This window comes from Ranitomeya variabilis, chromosome 5 (assembly GCF_051348905.1).
Source record: "Ranitomeya variabilis isolate aRanVar5 chromosome 5, aRanVar5.hap1, whole genome shotgun sequence".
NCBI classification, from domain to species: Eukaryota; Metazoa; Chordata; class Amphibia; order Anura; family Dendrobatidae; genus Ranitomeya; species Ranitomeya variabilis.
This window is the reverse complement of record NC_135236.1, coordinates 577,658,742-577,680,754: the sequence shown is the minus strand read 5'-3', so window position 1 is coordinate 577,680,754 and position 22,013 is coordinate 577,658,742. Positions and strand designations below refer to the sequence as shown.

At 46.5% G+C, this 22,013-nt stretch overlaps 1 protein-coding gene across 7 annotated transcripts in view; it reads right to left on the bottom strand.

The window, feature by feature from the left end:
• LOC143776520 (teneurin-2-like) overlaps nucleotides 1-22,013 on the bottom strand; it is a 3,926,626-nt gene that overhangs the window by 1,866,813 nt on the left and 2,037,800 nt on the right. The window lies entirely within an intron of this gene.

Below are 22,013 nucleotides of genomic sequence, written 5' to 3'. Positions count from 1 at the left end.
TGCACACGGGGCCGGGGGCGCACTTACTTTTGCACTCGGGGCCAGGGGCGCACTTACTTTTGCACATGGGGCCGAGGGCGCACTTACTTTTGCACACGGGGCCGGGGGCGCACTTACTTTTGCACACGGGGCCGGGGGCGCACTTACTTTTGCACACGGGGCCGGGGGCGCACTTTCTTTTGAACACGGGGACGAGGGCGCACTTACTTTTGAACACGAAAAGGGGGGCGCACTTACTTTTGCACACGGGGTCGGGGGCGCACTTACTTTTGCACACGGGGCCGGGGGCGCACTTACATTTACTCTCGGGGCCGGAGGCGCACTTACTTTTGCACACGGGGCCTGGGGCACACTTACTTTTGCACACTGGGCCGGGGCGCACTTACTTTTGCACACGGGGCCGGGGGCGCACTTACTTTTGCACACGGGGCCGGGTGCGCACTTACTTTTGCACACTGGGCCGGGGCGCACTTACTTTTGCACACGGGGCCGGGGGCGCACTTACTTTTGCACACGGGGCCGGGGGCGCACTTACTTTTGCACACGGGGCCGGGGGCGCACTTACTTTTGCACACGGGGTCGTGGGCGCACTTACTTTTGCACACGGGGCCATGGGCACACTTACTTTTGCACACGGGGCCGGGGGCGCACTTACTTTTGCACACGGGGCCGGGGGCGCACTTACTTTTGCACACGGGGCCGGGGGCGCACTTACTTTTGCACACGGGGCCGGGGGCGCACTTACTTTTGCACACGGGGCCGGGGGCGCACTTACTTTTGCACACTGGGCCGGGGCGCACTTACTTTTGCACACGGGGCCGGGGGCGCACTTACTTTTGCACACAGGGCCTGGGGCACACTTACTTTTGCACACTGGGCCGGGGCGCACTTACTTTTGCACACGGGGCCGGGGGCGCACTTACTTTTGCACACGGGGTCGGGGGCGCACTTACTTTTGCACACGGGGCCGGGGACGCACTTACTTTTCACACACGGAGCCGGGGGGCACTTACTTTTCACACACACGGGACCAGGGGAGCACTTACTTTTCCACACCCGGGACCGGGGCGCACTTACTTTTGCACACCCGGGACCGGGGCGCACTTACTTTTGCACACGGGGCCGGGGGCGCACTTACTTTTGCACACGGGGCCGGGGGCGCACTTACTTTTGCACACGGGGCCGGGGGCGCACTTACTTTTGCTCACGGGGCCGGGGGCGCACTTACTTTTGCACACGGGGCCTGGGGCATACTTACTTTTGCACACTGGGCCGGGGCGCACTTACTTTTGCACACAGGGCCGGGGGCGCAGTTACTTTTGCACACGGGGCCGGGGGAGCACTTACTTTTGCACACTGGGCCGGGGCGCACTTACTTTTGCACACGGGGCCGGGGGCGCACTTACTTTTGCACACGGGGCCGGGGGCGCACTTACTTTTGCACACGGGGCCGGGGGCGCACTTACTTTTGCACACGGGGCCATGGGCGCACTTACTTTTGCACACGGGGCCGGGGGCGCACTTACTTTTGCACACGGGGCCGGGGGCGCACTTACTTTTGCACACGGGGCCGGGGGCACACTTACTTTTGCACACGGGGCCGGGGGCACACTTACTTTTGCACACGGGGCCGGGGGCGCACTTACTTTTGCACACGGGGCCGGGGGCGCACTTACTTTTGCGCACGGGGCCTGGGTCGCACTTACTTTTGCACACTGGGCCGGGGCGCACTTACTTTTGCACACGGGGCCGGGGGCGCACTTACTTTTGCACACGGGGCCTGGGGCACGCTTACTTTTGCACACTTGGCCGGGGCACACTTACTTTTGCACACGGGGCCGGGGGCGCACTTACTTTTGCACACGGGGCCGGGGGCGCACTTACTTTTGCACACGGGGCCGGGGGCGCACTTACTTTTGCACACGGGGCCGGGGGCGCACTTACTTTTGCACACGGGGCCGGGGGCGCACTTACTTTTGCACACGGGGCTGGGGGCGCACTTACTTTTGCACACTGGGCTGGGGGCGCACTTACTTTTGCACACGGGGCCGGGGGAGCACTTAATTTGGCACACGGGGCCGGGGGAGCACTTACTTTTGCACACGGGGCCGAGGGCGCACTTACTTTTGCACACGGGGCCGGGGGCGCACTTACTTTTGCACACGGGGCCGGTGGCGCACTTACTTTTGCACACGGGGCCGGGGGCGCACTTACTTTTGCACACGGGGCCGGGGCGCACTTACTTTTGCACACGGGGCCGGGGGCGCTCTTACTTTTGCACATGGGGCCGGGGGCGCACTTACTTTTGCACACGGGGCTGGGGGCGCACTTACTTTTGCACACGGGGCCGGGGGAGCACTTAATTTTGCACACGGGGCCGGGGGAGCACTTACTTTTGCACACGGGGCCGGGGGCGCACTTTCTTTTGCACACGGGGCCGGGGGCGCACTTACTTTTGCACACGGGGCCGGGGGCGCACTTTCTTTTGCACACGGGGCCGGGGGGGGGGCACTTACTTTTCACACAGGGGCCGGGGGTGCACTTTTCACACAGGGGAACGGGGGAGCACTTATTTTTTACACATGGGGCCGGGGGGGCACTTACTTTTCACACACGGGACGAGAGGGTGTCATAGTCACTTTATTCTGATGTTTGACTTTGATAAATGATCATGTCCTAAAATGGACACCGTACATTTGCATAGCTGCCATCTTTGGAAGGTCAAGTTGGGGGTAATGGAAAGTTCGCCATTATTTCCTATGGGAAATTTTTTTTTAAAATGCGATTTTTAAAAAAGCTACATATCGGATCGACTATAAAAGTCATAGCACACCTGTCCCTACCGAGGCCTTCGAAACGCCACCTGAACGGGGTCTCTGCGCCGAGCGGTTCGGGCCGCATTAATTGCAGAAAACGCGGAGAAGAATAATAAAATATAAGAAATCGGATTACAATATGTTGCTTGAACCTAGGAGGTTCAAGCACCATAATAATAATAATAATAAAATATAAGAAATCGGATTACAATATGTTGCTTGAACCTAGAGGGTTCAAGCACCATAATAAAATATAAGAAATCGGATTACAATATGTTGCTTGAACCTAGGAGGTTCAAGCACCATAATAAAATATAAGAAATCGGATTACAATATGTTGCTTGAACTTAGGAGGTTCAAGCACCATAATAAGAAGAAGTTAACCACGTTCGGATTACAATATAGTGCTTTGTTCCAAAGGACTATAAATATAAGAAATTGGATTACAATATGTTGCTTGAACCCAAGGGGTTCAATGTTGTGAATTTGCTTTTTGCTCCCTCTAGTGGTTACTAGTTTTTTTGACTCTGGTTTTTCTGTCATTCCTTTTATCCGCACCTGGGTCGTTAGTTAGGGGTGTTGCTATATAAGCTCCCTGGACCTTCAGTTCAATGCCTGGCAACGTAGTTATCAGAGCTAGTCTGCTGTGCTCTTGTCTACTGATCCTGGTTCCAGTTATATCAGCTAAGTCTGCCTTTTGCTTTTTGCTATTTGTTTTGGTTTTGTATTTTTGTCCAGCTTGTTCCAAATCTATATCCTGACCTTTGCTGGAAGCTCTAGGGGGCTGGTGTTCTCCCCCCGGACCGTTAGACGGTTCGGGGGTTCTTGAATTTCCAGTGTGGATTTTGATAGGGTTTTTGTTGACCATATAAGTTACCTTTCTTTATTCTGCTATCAGTAAGCGGGCCTCTCTGTGCTAAACCTGGTTCATTTCTGTGTTTGTCATTTCCTCTTACCTCACCGTTATTATTTGTGGGGGGCTTCTATCCAGCTTTGGGGTTCCCTTCTCTGGAGGCAAGAAAGGTCTTTGTTTTCCTCTACTAGGGGTAGCTAGATTCTCCGGCTGGCGCGTGTCATCTAGAATCAACGTAGGAATGATCCCCGGCTACTTCTAGTGTTGGCGTTAGGAGTAGATATATGGTCAACCCAGTTACCACTGCCCTATGAGCTGGATTTTTGTATTCTGCAGACTTCCACGTTCCTCTGAGACCCTCGCCATTGGGGTCATAACAGTTTGCCAGGCCAGTATTAAATGTTTAATGCATTGCAGAAGAGGGATTATAAGAAAGAAGATTCTGAGTTTTTTTTTTTTTTTTTTTCTTCTTCCCCTTTACCTCAGAGTGGCTATGCTTGCTGCAGACATGAATGTCCAGACCTTGATTACAAGTGTGGACCAGCTGGCTACTCGTGTGCAGGGCATACAAGACTATGTTATCAGAAATCCTAGGTCAGAACCTAAAATACCGATTCCTGAACTGTTTTCCGGAGACAGGTTTAAGTTTAGGAATTTCAGGAATAATTGTAAATTGTTTTTGTCCCTGAGACCCTGTTCATCTGGAGACTCTGCTCAGCAAGTAAAAATTGTTATTTCGTTCTTACGGGGCGACCCTCAGGATTGGGCTTTTTCGCTGGCGCCAGGAGATCCGGCATTGGCTGATATTGATGCGTTTTTTCTGGCGCTCGGTTTACTTTATGAGGAACCCAATCTTGAGATTCAGGCAGAAAAGGCCTTGCTGGCTATGTCTCAGGGGCAGGACGAGGCTGAAGTGTATTGCCAAAAATTTCGGAAATGGTCCGTGCTGACACATTGGAACGAGTGTGCACTGGCCGCTAATTTTAGAAATGGCCTTTCTGAAGCCATTAAGAATGTTATGGTGGGTTTTCCCATTCCCACAGGTCTGAATGATACTATGGCACTGGCTATTCAAATTGACCGGCGGTTGCGGGAGCGCAAAACCGCAAATTCCCTCATGGTGTTGTCTGAACAGACACCTAATTCGGTGCAATGTGATAGAAAAACCGCAAATTCCCTCATGGTGTTGTCTGAACAGACACCTGATTTAATGCAATGTGATAGAATCCTGACTAGAAATGAGCGGAAAATTCATAGATGCCGGAATGGCTTGTGCTACTACTGTGGTGATTCTACACATGTTATCTCAGCATGCTCTAAACGTATAGCTAAGTTTGTTAGTCCTGTCACCGTTGGTAATTTGCAACCTAAATTTATTCTGTCTGTAACTTTGATTTGCTCACTGTCGTCTTATCCTGTCATGGCGTTTGTTGATTCAGGTGCTGCCCTGAGTCTTATGGATCTGTCATTTGCTAAGCGCTGTGGTTTTACTCTTGAACCATTAGAAAATCCTATTCCTCTTAGGGGTATTGATGCTACGCCATTGGCAGCAAATAAACCGCAGTATTGGACACAGGTTACCATGTGCATGACTCCTGAACACCGCGAGGTGATACGTTTCCTGGTTTTACATAAAATGCATGATTTGGTTGTTTTAGGGCTGCCATGGTTACAGACCCATAATCCAGTCCTGGACTGGAAGGCTATGTCAATCTCTAGTTGGGGCTGTCGTGGTATTCATGGGGATTCCCTGCCTGTGTCTATTGCTTCTTCTACGCCTTCGGAAGTTCCGGAGTATTTGTCTGATTATCAGGATGTCTTCAGTGAGTCTGAGTCCAGTGCACTGCCTCCTCATAGGGACTGTGACTGTGCTATAGATTTGATCCCAGGCAGTAAATTTCCTAAGGGAAGACTGTTTAATCTGTCGGTACCTGAACATACCGCTATGCGTTCATATATCAAGGAGTCTCTGGAGAAAGGACATATTCGTCCGTCTTCTTCCCCTCTTGGTGCGGGATTCTTTTTTGTGGCAAAAAAGGACGGATCTTTGAGGCCTTGTATTGATTATCGGCTTTTAAATAAGATCACTGTCAAATTTCAGTATCCTTTACCGCTGTTGTCTGACTTGTTTGCCCGGATTAAAGGTGCCAAGTGGTTCACCAAGATAGACCTTCGTGGTGCGTACAACCTTGTGCGCATTAAGCAAGGTGATGAATGGAAAACCGCATTCAATACGCCCAAAGGTCATTTTGAGTACTTGGTGATGCCTTTTGGGCTCTCCAATGCGCCTTCAGTTTTTCAGTCCTTTATGCATGACATTTTCCGGAAGTATCTGGATAAATTTTTGATTGTTTATCTGGATGATATTTTGTTTTTTTCTGATAATTGGGATTCGCATGTGGAGCAGGTCAGGTTGGTCTTTAAAATTTTGCGTGAAAATTCTTTGTTTGTCAAGGGCTCAAAGTGTCTCTTTGGTGTACAGAAGGTTCCCTTTTTGGGGTTCATTTTTTCCCCTTCTGCTGTGGAGATGGACCCAGTCAAGGTCCGAGCTATTCTTGATTGGACTCAGCCCTCGTCAGTTAAGAGTCTTCAGAAGTTCTTGGGTTTCGCTAACTTCTACCGTCGTTTTATCGCTAATTTTTCTAGCATTGTGAAACCTTTGACGGATATGACCAAGAAGGGCTCCGATGTAGCTAACTGGGCTCCTGCTGCCGTGGAGGCTTTCCAGGAGTTGAAACGCCGGTTTACTTCGGCGCCTGTTTTGTGCCAGCCCGATGTCTCACTTCCCTTTCAGGTTGAGGTGGATGCTTCAGAGATTGGAGCAGGGGCCGTTTTGTCGCAGAGAGGCCCTGGTTGCTCTGTTATGAAACCTTGTGCCTTTTTCTCTAGGAAGTTTTCGCCTGCCGAGCGAAATTATGATGTGGGCAATCGGGAGTTGTTGGCCATGAAATGGGCATTTGAGGAGTGGCGTCATTGGCTCGAGGGTGCTAAGCATCGTGTGGTGGTCTTGACTGATCACAAAAATCTGATGTATCTCGAGTCTGCTAAACGCCTTAATCCGAGACAGGCCCGCTGGTCATTGTTTTTCTCCCGCTTTGATTTTGTTGTCTCGTATTTACCAGGTTCAAAGAATGTGAAGGCCGATGCTCTTTCTAGGAGCTTTGTGCCTGATGCTCTTGAAGTCGCTGATCCTGTTGGTATTCTTAAAGATGGAGTTATCTTGTCAGCTATTTCTCCGGATCTGCGACGTGTGTTGCAGAGATTTCAGGCTGATAGGCCTGAGTCTTGTCCACCTGACAGACTGTTTGTCCCGGATAAGTGGACCAGCAGAGTCATTTCCGAGGTTCATTCCTCGGTGTTGGCAGGTCACCCGGGAATTTTTGGCACCAGAGATCTGGTGGCCAGGTCCTTTTGGTGGCCTTCCTTGTCAAGGGATGTGCGGTCATTTGTGCAGTCCTGTGGGACTTGTGCTCGAGCTAAGCCTTGCTGTTCTCGTGCCAGCGGTTTGCTCTTGCCCTTGCCTGTCCCGAAGAGACCTTGGACACATATCTCCATGGATTTCATTTCTGATCTTCCGCTATCTCAGGGCATGTCCGTTATCTGGGTGATATGTGATCGCTTCTCCAAGATGGTCCATTTGGTTCCTTTGCCTAAGCTGCCTTCCTCTTCCGATCTGGTTCCTGTGTTTTTCCAGAACGTGGTTCGTTTGCACGGCATCCCTGAGAATATTGTGTCAGACAGAGGATCCCAGTTCGTTTCCAGGTTCTGGCGATCCTTTTGTAGTAGGATGGGCATTGATTTGTCGTTTTCGTCTGCTTTCCATCCTCAGACTAATGGACAGACGGAGCGAACCAATCAGACTTTGGAGGCTTATTTGAGGTGTTTTGTCTCTGCTGATCAGGACGATTGGGTGACATTCTTGCCGTTGGCTGAGTTTGCCCTTAACAATCGGGCTAGTTCCGCCACCTTGGTTTCGCCTTTTTTCTGCAACTCTGGTTTCCATCCTCGCTTTTCTTCGGGTCATGTGGAGCCTTCTGACTGTCCTGGGGTGGATTCTGTGGTGGATAGGTTGCAGCGGATCTGGAATCATGTGGTGGACAACTTGAAGTTGTCACAGGAGAGGGCTCAGCGCTTTGCCAACCGCCGCCGCGGTGTGGGTCCCCGACTACGCGTTGGGGATTTGGTATGGCTTTCTTCCCGCTTTGTTCCTATGAAGGTCTCCTCTCCCAAATTTAAACCTCGTTTTATTGGGCCTTACAAGATATTGGAAATCCTTAATCCTGTATCTTTTCGTCTGGATCTTCCTGTGTCGTTTGCTATTCACAATGTATTTCATAGGTCCTTGTTGCGGCGGTACATTGTGCCTGTAGTTCCTTCTGCTGAGCCTCCTGCTCCGGTGTTGGTTGAGGGCGAGTTGGAGTACGTGGTGGAGAAGATCTTGGATTCTCGCCTCTCCAGGCGGAGGCTTCAGTACCTGGTCAAGTGGAAGGGCTATGGTCAGGAGGATAATTCCTGGGTGGTCGCCTCTGATGTTCATGCGGCCGATTTAGTTCGTGCCTTTCATGCCGCTCATCCTGATCGCCCTGGTGGTCGTGGTGAGGGTTCGGTGACCCCTCACTAAGGGGGGGGTACTGTTGTGAATTTGCTTTTTGCTCCCTCTAGTGGTTACTAGTTTTTTTGACTCTGGTTTTTCTGTCATTCCTTTTATCCGCACCTGGGTCGTTAGTTAGGGGTGTTGCTATATAAGCTCCCTGGACCTTCAGTTCAATGCCTGGCAACGTAGTTATCAGAGCTAGTCTGCTGTGCTCTTGTCTACTGATCCTGGTTCCAGTTATATCAGCTAAGTCTGCCTTTTGCTTTTTGCTATTTGTTTTGGTTTTGTATTTTTGTCCAGCTTGTTCCAAATCTATATCCTGACCTTTGCTGGAAGCTCTAGGGGGCTGGTGTTCTCCCCCCGGACCGTTAGACGGTTCGGGGGTTCTTGAATTTCCAGTGTGGATTTTGATAGGGTTTTTGTTGACCATATAAGTTACCTTTCTTTATTCTGCTATCAGTAAGCGGGCCTCTCTGTGCTAAACCTGGTTCATTTCTGTGTTTGTCATTTCCTCTTACCTCACCGTTATTATTTGTGGGGGGCTTCTATCCAGCTTTGGGGTTCCCTTCTCTGGAGGCAAGAAAGGTCTTTGTTTTCCTCTACTAGGGGTAGCTAGATTCTCCGGCTGGCGCGTGTCATCTAGAATCAACGTAGGAATGATCCCCGGCTACTTCTAGTGTTGGCGTTAGGAGTAGATATATGGTCAACCCAGTTACCACTGCCCTATGAGCTGGATTTTTGTATTCTGCAGACTTCCACGTTCCTCTGAGACCCTCGCCATTGGGGTCATAACAGTTCAAGCACCATAATAATATAGGGTGCTTAGTTGACATTAATTTGATCAAAAGAGGATAAAAGACATCTCACCATGACAAGGTGTTCAATCAGCATGGTCCCCTTCTCTAGTTTTTCTCCTTGCTATATGCCCTCAGTCCTTTAATTAGACTGGGTGAAAGCAGAAACTAGACCAGACTGTTTTCCACCTGCCTGTGGAAAGCAATATAGACAAAATACACGGTCCATCCAACTTGTCATGGTGGGTTGGCTTTTACACTCTTTTGATAAAAATAGTTTTAACTACTGTATATACTCGAGTATAAGCCGACCCGAGTATAAGCCGACCCCCCTAATTTTGCCACAAAAAACTGGGAAAACTTATTGACTCAAGTATAAGCCTAGGGTGGAAAATGCAGCAGCTACCGGTGAATTTCAAAATTAAAAATAGATGCTTCATACTGTTCATTATGGCCCCATAGATGCTCCACATAAAGCACATATAATGCTCTGCACTAGGGTTGAGCGACCTTTACTTTTATAGGATCGGGTTGGGTTTCACGAAACCCGACTTTTTCAAAAGTCGGGTCGAGTGAAATCGGCCGCTCCTATAAAAAAGTCGGGGTCGGGGTCGGCCGAAACTCGAAACCCAATGCAGTGCATTGGGTTTCCAATGGTTCCCAGGGTCTGAGGGAGCGGAAACTCTCCTTCAGGCCCTGGGATCCATATTTAAGTGTAAAATAAAGAATTAAAATAAAAAATATCGCTATACTTATCATCTGACGGGCCCTGGTACTAACCGGGAACCTTCCTTCCTTAGAATCAGCCTTCCAGGACCTCGCGGTGACGTCACGGTGACGTTGCGGCTTGTGATTGGTCGCGAGCGGTCACATGGGCGGCCGCGCGACCAATCACAAGCCGCGACGTCACCGTGCCATACATAATGCTCTGCACCGTTCAGTATAGCCCCATAGACGCTCCACATAAAGCTGTGCCATATAGAATGCTCTGCACAGTTCACTATGGCTCCATAGATGCTCCATAGAAAGCTGTGCCATATACAATGCTCTGCACCTTTGATTATGGCCCCATAGATGCTCCATAGAAAGCTGTGCCATATACAATGCTCTGCACCTTTGATTATGGCCCCATAGAAAGCTGTGCCACATACAATGCTCTGCACCTTTGATTATGGCCCCATAGATAGCCGTGCCATATACAATGCCCTGCACCTTTGATTATGGCCCCATAGATAGCTGTGCCATATACAATGCTCTGCACCTTTGATTATGGCCCTATAGATAGCTGTGTCATATACAATGCTCTGCACCTTTGATTATGGCCCCATAGATAGCTGTGCCATATACAATGCTCTGCACCTTTGATTATGGCCCCATAGATGCTCCATAGATAGCTGTGCCATATATAATGCTCTGCACCTTTGATTATGGCCCCATAGATAGCTGTGTCATATACAATGCTCTGCACCATTGATTATGGCCCCATAGATAGCTGTGCCATATACAATGCTCTGCACCTTTGATTATGGCCCTATAGATAGCTGTGCCATATACAATGCTCTGCACCTTTGATTATGGCCCCATAGATAGCTGTGCCATATACAATGCTCTGCACCTTTGATTATGGCCCCATAGATGCTCCATAGATAGCTGTGCCATATATAATGCTCTGCACCTTTGATTATGGCCCCATAGATAGCTGTGCCATATACAATGCTCTGCACCTTTGATTTTGGCCCCATAGATAGCTGTGCCATATACAATGCTCTGCACCTTTGATTATGGCCCCACAGATAGCTGTGCCATATACAATGCTCTGCACCTTTGATTATGGCCCCATAGATAGCTGTGCCATATATAATGCCCTGCACCTTTGATTATGGCCCCATAGATAGCTGTGCCATATACAATGCTCTGCACCTTTGATTATGGCCCCATAGATAGCTGTGCCATATACAATGCTCTGCACCTTTGATTATGGCCCCATAGATAGCTGTGCCATATACAATGCTCTGCACCTTTGATTATGGCCCCATAGATAGCTGTGCCATATATAATGCCCTGCACCTTTGATTATGGCCCCATAGATAGCTGTGCCATATACAATGCTCTGCACCTTTGATTATGGCCCCATAGATAGCTGTGCCATATACAATGCTCTGCAACTTTGATTATGGCCCCATAGATAGCTGTGCCATATACAATGCTCTGCACCTTTGATTATGGCCCCATAGATGCTCCACATAAAGCTGTGCCATATATATAATGCTCTGCACCGTTGCCCCATAGATACTCCACATAAATCTGTGCTATATACAATGCTGCTGCTGCAATAAAAAAAACAACACATACTCACCTCTCTTGCTTGCAGCTCCTCAGCGTCCCGTCTCGGCGTCTCTCCGCACTGACTGATCAGGCAGAGGGTGGCGCGCACACTATATGCGTCATCGCGCCCTCTGACCTGCACAGTCAGAACAAGAGGACGCGAAGACAGAGCGGCGCCCGGCGTGTGGAACGTGGACAGGTGAATATGTAATACTTACCCGCTCCCGGCGTCCCTGGCTCCTTCTCCCGGACAGCTGGTCTCCGGGTGCCGCAGCCTCTTCCTCTGTCAGCGGTCACCGTTACCGCTGATTAGAGGAATGAATTTGCGGCTCCACCCCTATGGGAGTGGAGTCCATATTCATTTCTCTAATGAGCGGTACCATGTGACCGCTGAACAGGGGACGAGCTGCGGCACCGAAGACCGTGGGACGGGCAGGGGGAGCGCCGGGACTAGGTGAGTATGGGACACGCTCTCTCCCCCTCACCCGCCGACCGTGACTCGAGTATAAGCCGAGAGGGGCACTTTCAGCCCAAAAATTTGGGCTGAAAATCTCGGCTTATACTCGAGTATATACAGTAAGTGTCCTATCCTATTTATTTGTTTTATGACGATATACTTTTTATTTTTTTGCTCATTTTTTTCTCTTAAGTTCTGTCTGTTAAATGGTCAAAGGATAAATGTGCAACTACACATTGCACTTAAACCAACATGTGTTCCATCTTATTACTTAGGTTTTATTCTTCATATGTTCCCAGACAGACTCAATGATCTGGAGATCAGGGCTCAGTGGAGGCCATAGCATCACTTCCAGGACTCCTTGTTCTTCTTTAAGCTTAAGATAGTTGTTAATGGCATTGACAGCATGTTTGAAGTCATTTTCCTGCTGCAAAAATAAATTTGGAGCCACTCAGACTTTTCTCTGATGATATTATATGATGGATCTTCCGATATTTCTCAGCATTGAGAACACTATTAATCTTGACAAAATTCCCAACTTCATTTGCTGAAATGTACCCCCAGTTGTACCATTCTCCACCCTTTCAGCAAACAATCTGCATTTTATTACAGCTAAATATTTCAATTTTTGACTCTTCAGTCCAGAGCACCTGCTGAAATTTTTCTGCACCTCAGTTCTCATGTGATCATGCATATTTGAGACTTTTGCCCTTGTTTCCATGTCAAAGGAATGGTTTTTGAGTGCAATTCGACCATGAAGACCACTTCTGGCTAATTGTTTGGCCAGACATCTTCCGATTTTGAAGATTTTGAATCATGATGCAGTTTCCTGATTCTATTTCCTTCTTTTTGTTGGCCATTTCTTCATTTCCTCATTGCTGAGAAATGCAGGAAAGAAATTATTTATTATTATTATTATTAGCGACCCTACTCTGTCCTCCTTGTCCTGGACCTGTCTTCTGCCTTAGGGTACTGTCACACAGTGCCATTTTGATCGCTACGACGGCACGATCCGTGACGTCGCAGCGATCGTATGATTATCGCTCCAGCGTCGTAGACTGCGGACACACGTTGCAATCATGGCGCTGGAGCGATGCCGAAGTCCCCGGGTAACCAGGGTAAACATCGGGTAACTAAGCGCAGGGCCGCTCTTAGTAACCCGATGTTTACCCTGGTTACCAGCGTAAACGTAAAAAAACCCAAACAGTACATACTTACATTCCGGTGTCTGTCCTCCGGCGTCTCAGCTTCTCTGCACTGTGTAAGCACAGCGGCTGGAAAGCACAGCGGTGACGTCAGACGTCACCGCTGTGCTCGCTTTCCGGCTGGCCGGCGCTCACAGTGCAGAGAAGCTGAGACGCCGGAGGACAGACACCGGAATGTAAGTATGTACTGTTTGTTTTTTTTACTTTTACGCTGGTAACCACGGTAAACATCGGGTTACTAAGCGCGGCCCTGCGCTTAGTTACCCGATGTTTACCCTGGTTACAAGCGAACACATCGCTGGATCGCTGTCACACACAACGATCCAGCGATGTCAGCGGGTGATCAAGCGACGAAAGAAAGTTCCATACGATCTGCTACGACGTACGATTCTCAGCAGGGTCCCTGATCGCTGCTGCGTGTCAGACACTGCGATATCGTAACGATATCGCTAGAACGTCACGAATCGTACCGTCGTAGCGATCAAAATGGCACTGTGTGACAGTACCCTTAGACACTGTGGATAACTCCCTTCTGCTACAGATCCTCTCATTTCTTGGCCTCACAGACTTGGCCCTATCCTGGATCTCGTCATATCCGACAGACCGAACATTCAGTGTCTCCCTCCCCCACACACCTCCTCACTCCGCCCCTTGTCTGTCGGTGTTCCTCAAGGCCCTGTTCTAGGACCCCTACTCTTCTCCATCTACACCTTCAGCCTGGGACAGCTCATAGAATCTCACGGTATGCAGTATCATCTCTACGCCGATGACACGCAGATCTACCTATCTGGACCTGAACTCACCTACTTACTTACAAAAATCCCACACTGTCTGTCTGCTATCTCAGCCTTCTTTTCTGCTCACTTTCTAAAACTGAACATGGACAAAACAGAATTCATCATTTTTCCCCCATCTCACTCTACGCCTCCACCAGACCTATCTATCTATCTATCAATGTCAATGGCTGCTCGCTTTCCACAGTCCCACACGCCCGTTGCCTTAGAGTGATCCTCAACTCTGCCCTCTCTTTCAAGCCACATATCCAAGCCCTTGCGTCCTCCTGCTGTCTCAAACTCAAAAATATCTCCCGGATTCGCACATTCCTAGTCCGCGACACCACAAAAGCAATAGTGAATGCCCTTTTCATCTCTTGACTTGACTACTGCAACCTCCTACTCTCTGGCCTCCCCTCTATCACTCTGGCACCACTCCAATCCATTCTACACTCTGTTGCCTGACTAATCTACCTGTCTCCCAGCTATTCCCTTGCCTCTCCCCTATGCCAAGCCCTTCACTGGCTTCCTATTGCCCGAGACTCCAGTTCAAAACCCTTACAATGACAAACAAAGACATCCACAACCTGTCTCTCCATACATTTGTGACATGGTCTCCCGGTACTTACCTACACACAACCTCTAATCCTCTCAAGATCTCCTTCTTTACTCCCCTGTCATCTTTTCTTCCCACAACCACATCCAAGACTTCTACTGTGCTTCCCCCCTACTTTGGAACTCTCTACCACAACACTTCAGACTCTCGCCTACCATAGAAACCTTCAAAAAGAACCTAAAGACTCACCTCTTCTGACAAGCCTACAGCCTGCAGTGATCCTAAACCTACTGAATCTCTGCACAACCAGCTCTACCCTCTCCTAGTGTATCCTCACCCATCCCCTGCAGACTGTGAGCCCTCATGAGCAGAGTCCTCCCTCCTTATATACCTTGTTTTTTGTTCATGTTTAATTGTATTTGTCTATATTTGCCCCTTTTAATATGTAAAGTACCATGGAATAAATGGTGCTATAAAAAATGTATAATAATAATAATAATCATGCAGTACTATCAAAATGTCATCTGATTGGCTCTAAATTTATTCTGCATCAGCACAATCACCCCAAAATACAGCCAATAAAATTAAAAAATATCTTCAGGTAAATAAGGACAAAGAATAATGATATGACCTCAAATATCTCTGATCTCAACATCTGTGTCAGAATAAAAGTAGTGACAGAAGTATTTGGCCAAGCCAACATCCGCAAAAGATCTGTGGTTGGTTCAACAAGATGTATGTAACTACCTCCCTTTAGAGTTTCTTTAACCCCTTAAGCCCCGAGGGTGGTTTGCACGTTAATGACCGGGCCAATTTTTACAATTCTGACCACTGTCCTTTTATGAGGTTATAACTCTGGAACGCTTCAACGGATCTTGGCGATTCTGACACTGTTTTCTCGTGACATATTGTACTTCATGTTAGTGGTAAAATTTCTTCGATATAACTTGCGTTTATTTGTGAAAAAAAACGAATATTTGGCGAAAATTTTGAAAATTTCGCAATTTTCCAACTTTGAATTTTTATGCCCTTAAATCACAGACATATGTCACACAAAATACTTAATAAATAACATTTCCCACATGTCTACTTTACATCAGCACAATTTTGGAACCAAAATTTTTTTTTGTGACGGAGTTATAAGGGTTAAAAGTTGACCAGCAATTTCTCATTTTTACAACACCATTTTTTTTTAGGGACCACATCTCATTTGAAGTCATTTTGACGGGTCTATATGATAGAAAATACCCAAGTGTGACACCATTCTAAAAACTGCACCCCTCAAGGTACTCAAAACCACTTTCAAGAAGTTTATTAACCCTTCAGGTGTTTCACAGGAATTTTTGGAATGTTTAAATAAAAATGAACATTTAACTTTTTTTCACACAAAATTTATTTCAGCTCCAATTTGTTTTATTTTACCAAGGGTAACAGGAGAAAATAGACCCCAAAAGTTGTTGTACAATTTGTCCTGAGTACGCTGATACCCCATATGTGGGGGTAAACCACAGTTTGGGCGCATGGCAGAGCTTGGAAGCAAAGGAGCGCCATTTGACTTTTCAATGCAAAATTGACTGGAATTGAGATGGGACGCCATGTTGCATTTGGAGAGCCCCTGATGTGCCTAAACATTGAAACCCCCCACAAGTGACACCATTTTGGAAAGTAGACCCCCTAAGGAACTTATCTAGATGTGTGGTGAGCACTTTGACCCAACAAGTGCTTTACAGAAGTTTATAATGCAGAGCCGTAAAAATAAAAAATCATATTTTTTCACAAAAATTATCTTTTCACACCCAATTTTTTATTTTCCCAAGGGTGAGAGAAGAAATTGGACCCCAAAAATTGTTGTGCAATTTGTCCTGAGTACGCTGATACCCCATATGTGGGTGTAAACCATTGTTTGGGCGCAGGGCAGAGCTCGGAAGGGAAGGAGCGCCATTTGACTTTTCAATGCAAAATTGACTGGAATTGAGATGGGACGCCATGTTGCATTTAGAGAGCCCTTGATGTGCCTAAACATTGAAACCCCTAACAAGTGACACCATTTTGGAAAGTAGACCCCCTAAGGAACTTATCTAGATGTGTGGTGAGCACTTTGACCCAACAAGTGCTTTACAGAAGTTTATAATGCAGAGCCGTAAAAATAAAAAATCATATTTTTTCACAAAAATTATCTTTTCACCCCCAATTTTTTATTTTCCCAAGGGTAAGAGAAGAAATTGGACCCCAAAAATTGTTGTGCAATTTGTCCTGAGTACACTGATACCCCATATGTGGGTGTAAACCATTGTTTGGGCGCAGGGCAGAGCTCAGAAGGGAAGGAGCGCCATTTGACTTTTCAATGCAAAATTGACTGGAATTGAGATGGGACGCCATGTTGCGTTTGGAGAGCCCCTAATGTACCTAAACATTGAAACCCCCCACGAGTGACACCATTTTGGAAAGTAGACCCCTTAAGGAACTTATCTAGATGTGTGTTGAGCACTTTGACCCAACAAGTGCTTCACAGAAGTTTATAATGCAGAGCCGTAAAAATAAAAAATTATATTTTTTCACAAAAATGATCTTTTCACCCCCATTTTTTTATTTCCCCAAGGGTAAGAGAAGAAATTAGACCACAACGTTGTTGTGCAATTTGTCCTGAGTACGACGATACCCCATATGTGGGTGTAAACCATTGTTTGGGCGCATAGCAGAGCTCAGAAGGGAAGAAGCGCTATTTTACTTTTCAATGCAAAATTGACTGGAATTAAGATGGGATGCCATGTTGCGTTTGGAGAGCCCCTGATGTGCCTAAACATTAAACCCCCCCACAAGTGACACCATTTTGGAAAGTAGACCCCCTAAGGAACTTATCTAGATGTGTTTTGAGAGCTTTGAACCCCCAAGTGTTTCACTACAGTTTATAACGCAGAGCCGTGAAAATAAAAATTATTTTTTTTTTCACAAAAATGATTTTTTAGCCCCCAGTTTTGTATTTTCACAAGGGTATCAGGATAAATTGGACCCCAAAAGTTGTTGTCCAATTTGTCTGGAGTACGCTGATACCCCATTTGTGGGGAGGGACCACTGTTTGGGCGCATGACAGAGCTCGGAAGGGAAGGAGCGCCATTTGGAATGCAGACTTAAATGGATTGGTCTGCAGGCGTCACGTTGCATTTGCAGAGCCCCTGATGTACCCAAACAGTACAAACCCCCCACAAGTGACCCCATATTGGAAACTAGACCCCCCAAGGAACTTATCTAGATGTGTTGTGAGAACTTTGAACCCCCAAGTGTTTCACTACAGTTTATAACGCAGAGCCGTGAAAATATTTTTTTTTTTTTTTCACAAAAATGAAATTTAGCCCCCAGTTTTGTATTTTCACAAGGGTATCAGGATAAATTGGACCCTAAAAGTTGTTGTCCAATTTGTCCTGAGTACGCTGATACCCCCTATGTGGGGGGGAACCACTGTTTGGGCGCATGACAGAGCTCGGAAGGGAAGGAGCGCCATTTGGAATTCAGACTTAAATGGATTGGTCTGCAGGCGTCATGTTGCATTTGCAGAGCCCCTGATGTACCCAAACAGTACAAACCCCCCACAAGTGACCCCATATTGGAAACTAGACCCCCCAAGGAACTTATCTAGATGTGTTGTGAGAACTTTGAACCCCCAAGTGTTTCACTACAGTTTATAACGCAGAGCCGTGAAAATAAAAATTATTTTTCTTTTTCACAAAAATGATTTTTTAGCCCCCAGTTTTGTATTTTCACAAGGGTATCAGGATAAATTGGACCCTAAAAGTTGTTGACCAATTTGTCCTGAGTACGCTGATACCCCCTATGTGGGGGGGAACCACTGTTTGGGCGCATGACAGAGCTCGGAAGGGAAGGAGCGCCATTTGGAATTCAGACTTAAATGGATTGGTCTGCAGGCGTCACGTTGCATTTGCAGAGCCCCTGATGTACCCAAATAGTACAAACCCCCACAAGTGACCCCATATTGGAAACTAGACCTCCCAAGGAACTTATCTAGATGTGTTGTGAGAACTTTGAACCCCCAAGTGTTTCACTACAGTTTACAACGCAGAGCCGTGAAAATAAAACATATTTTTTTTCCCACAAAAATGATTTTTAGCCCCCCAAATTTTTATTTTCCCAAGGATAACAAGATAACTTGGACCCCAGAAGTTGTTGTTCAATTTGTCCCTAGTACGCTGATACCCCATATGTTGGGGTAAACCCCTTTTTGGACGCACGGGAGAGCTCGGAAGGGAAGGAGCACTGTTTTACTTTTTCAACGCAGAATTGGCTGGAATTGAGATTGGACGCCATGTCGCGTTTGGAGAGCCCCTGATGTGCCTGAACAGTGGAAACTCCCCAATTCTACCTGAAACCCTACCCCTAACCGTTTACTGAACATTTTCTGACAGTCATAAGTGCCACGTATATAAGTGCCACGTATATAAGTGCCACGTATATAAGTGCCACGTATTTAAGTGCCACGTATTTAAGTGCCACGTATTTAAGTGCCACGTATTTAAGTGCCACGTATTTAAGTGCCACGATATTTCAGTGCCACAATATTTCAGTGCCACGCATTTCAGTGCCACGTATTTCAGTGCCACGTATTTCAGTGCCACGTATTTCAGGCACTGAAAAATACGTGGCACGTAAATACTTCAGTGGCACAATATTTCAGTGCCACGATATTTCAGTGCCACGTATTTCAGTGCCACGTATTTCAGGCACTGAAAAATACGTGGCACGTAAATACGTGGCACGTAAATACGTGGCACTTAAATACGTGGCACTTAAATACGTGGCACTTAAATACGTGGCACTTAAATACGTGGCACTTAAATACGTGGCACTTAAATACGTGGCACTTAAATACGTGGCACTTATATACGTGGCCACTGAAATATCGTGGCACTTATATACGTATATACGTATATAAACGTATATTTCAGTGCCACGTATTTCAGTGCCACGTATTTCAGGTTAGGGGTAGCGTTAGGGGTAGGGTTAGGGTTTTTAGTTTTTTTCTTGTTTTCTTGTGTTTTTCTATAAAAACGCATGCGTTTTACCGCGTTTACATGCATTTTTTCACACATGCGGTTTTTTTTAAAAAACGCATGCAGATAAAAACGCAAGTGTGAAACCAGACTAAAAGACGCTTTTTATAGCAAAAAAGTTTTTGCGTCTCCACATTTTGAGACCTATAATTTTTCCACATTTTGGTCCACAGAGTCATGTGAGGTCTTGTTTTTTGCGGGACGAGTTGACGTTTTTATTGGTAACATTTTCGGACACGTGACCATTTTTTATCACTTTTTATTCCGATTTTTGTGAGGCAGAATAACCAAAAATCAGCTATTCATGAATTTCTTTTGGGAGAGGCGTTTATACCGTTCCGCGTTTGGTAAAATTGATAAAGCAGTTTTATTCGTCGGGTCAGTACGATTACAGCGATACCTCATTTATATCATTTTTTTATGTTTTGACGCTTTTATACGATAAAAACTATTTTATAGAAAAAATAATTATTTTGGCATCGCTTTATTCTGAGGACTATAACTTTTTTATTTTTTTGCTGATGATGCTGTATGGCAGCTCGTTTTTTGCGGGACAAGATGACGTTTTCAGCGGTAACATGGTTATTTATATCCGTCTTTTTGATCGCGTGTTATTCCACTTTTTGTTCTGCGGTATGGTAATAAAGCGTTGTTTTTTGCCTCGTTTTTTTTTTTTTTTTCTTACGGTGTTTACTGAAGGGGTTAACTAGTGGGCCAGTTTTATAGGTTGGGTCGTTACGGACGCGGCGATACTAAATATGTGTACTTTTATTGTTTTTGTTTGTTTTTTTTAGATAAAGAAATGTATTTATGGGAATAATATTTTTTTTTTTATTATTATTTATTTAGGAATTATTATTTTTTTTTTTTACACATGTGGAAATTTTTTTTTTTACTTTTTTACTTTGTCCCAGGGGGGGACATCACAGATCGCAGATCTGATAGTGTGCACAGCACTCTATCAGATCGGCGATCATACTTTCATCGGAGCAGGCTGCAGCTTTCATCTGCAGCCTGCTCCGACCCGGAAGTGCTCCCTGCAGGACCCGGATACAGCCCCTCGGCCATTTTGGATCCGGGGCCTGCAGGAAGAAGACGTTCGGTACGAGGTGAGTACATCACCTTGTACCGATCGTCTCAGGGAAGCACGCAGGGAGCCCCCTCCCTGCGCGATGCTTCCCTGTACCGCCGGTACACCGCGATCATGTTTGATCGCGGTGTGCCGGGGGTTAATGTGCCGGGGGCGGTCCGTGACCGCTCCTGGCACATAGTGCCGGATGTCAGCTGCGATATGCAGCCGACACCCGGCCGCGATCGGCCGCGCTCCCCCCGTGAGCGCGGCCGATCGCGTATGACGTACTATACCGTCACCGGGAATTAAGGCCCACCCCACCTCGACGGTATAGTACGTCATATGGGATTAAGGGGTTAAAAACTGTTTTAAAGTGTACCTAGAACAAATGATGCTGTTTTGCTTTGTTGAAGTTAAAGTATGGTCACACCAAATATTGATTTGATATAGGTTTCTCGTTTGCTCATTCAGTTTGCATTTTGATAACAGTCAATTATAAAGTATTAAAACTTCTATTTTTGAAAGCATTGTTACTTTGCAGCATTTTTCTTCCTCTATCTACATCTGCAATCCAGCAATATACTGTATATGTATACATGTGTGCATATATTCAGTGGGGGAAATAAGTATTTGATCCCTTGCTGATTTTGTAAGTTTGCCCACTAACAAAGACATGAACAGTCTATACTTTTAAGGGTAGGATAATTTTAATATTGAGAGATAGAATATCAAAAATACAATCCAGGAAATCACATAGTATAAATTGTATAAATTTATTTGCATTTTGCAGTGAGAAATAAGTATTTGATCCCCCTGGTAAACAAGACTTAATATTTGGTGTCAAACCACTTGTTGGCAAGCACAGCAGTCAGATGTTTTTTGTAGTTGATGATGAGGTTTGCGCACATGTGAGGAGGAATTTTGGTCCACTCCTCTTTGCAGATCATCTCTAAATCATTAAGATTTTGAGACTGTCCCTTGGCAACTTGAAGCTTCAACTCCCTCCATAAGTTTTCTATGGGATTAAGTTCTGGAGACTGGCTAGGCCACTCTATGACCTTAATGTGCCTCTTTTTGAGCCACTCCTTTGTTACCATGGCTGTATGTTTTGGTTCATTGTCTTACTGTAAGACCCAGCCATGACCCATTTTTAATGTCCTGGCGGAGGGAAGGAGTTTGTCACTCAGGATTTTACGGTACATGGCTCCATCCATTCTCCCATTGATGCGGTGAAGTAGTCCTTTGCCCTTAGCAGAGAACCCCCCCAAAATATGTTTCCACCTCCAAGCTTGACATTGGGGATGGTGTTCTTTGGGTCATAGGCAGCATTTCTCTACTTCCAAACATGTCAAATTGAATTAATGCGAAAGACTAGAGTTGAGCGACTTTTACTTTTTTTGGATCGAGTCGGGTTTCGCGAAACCCGACTTTCTCAAAAGTCGGTTTGTGTTAAATCGGCCGATTATTGCGAAAAGTCGGGGGCCGACCGAAACACAAAACCCAAT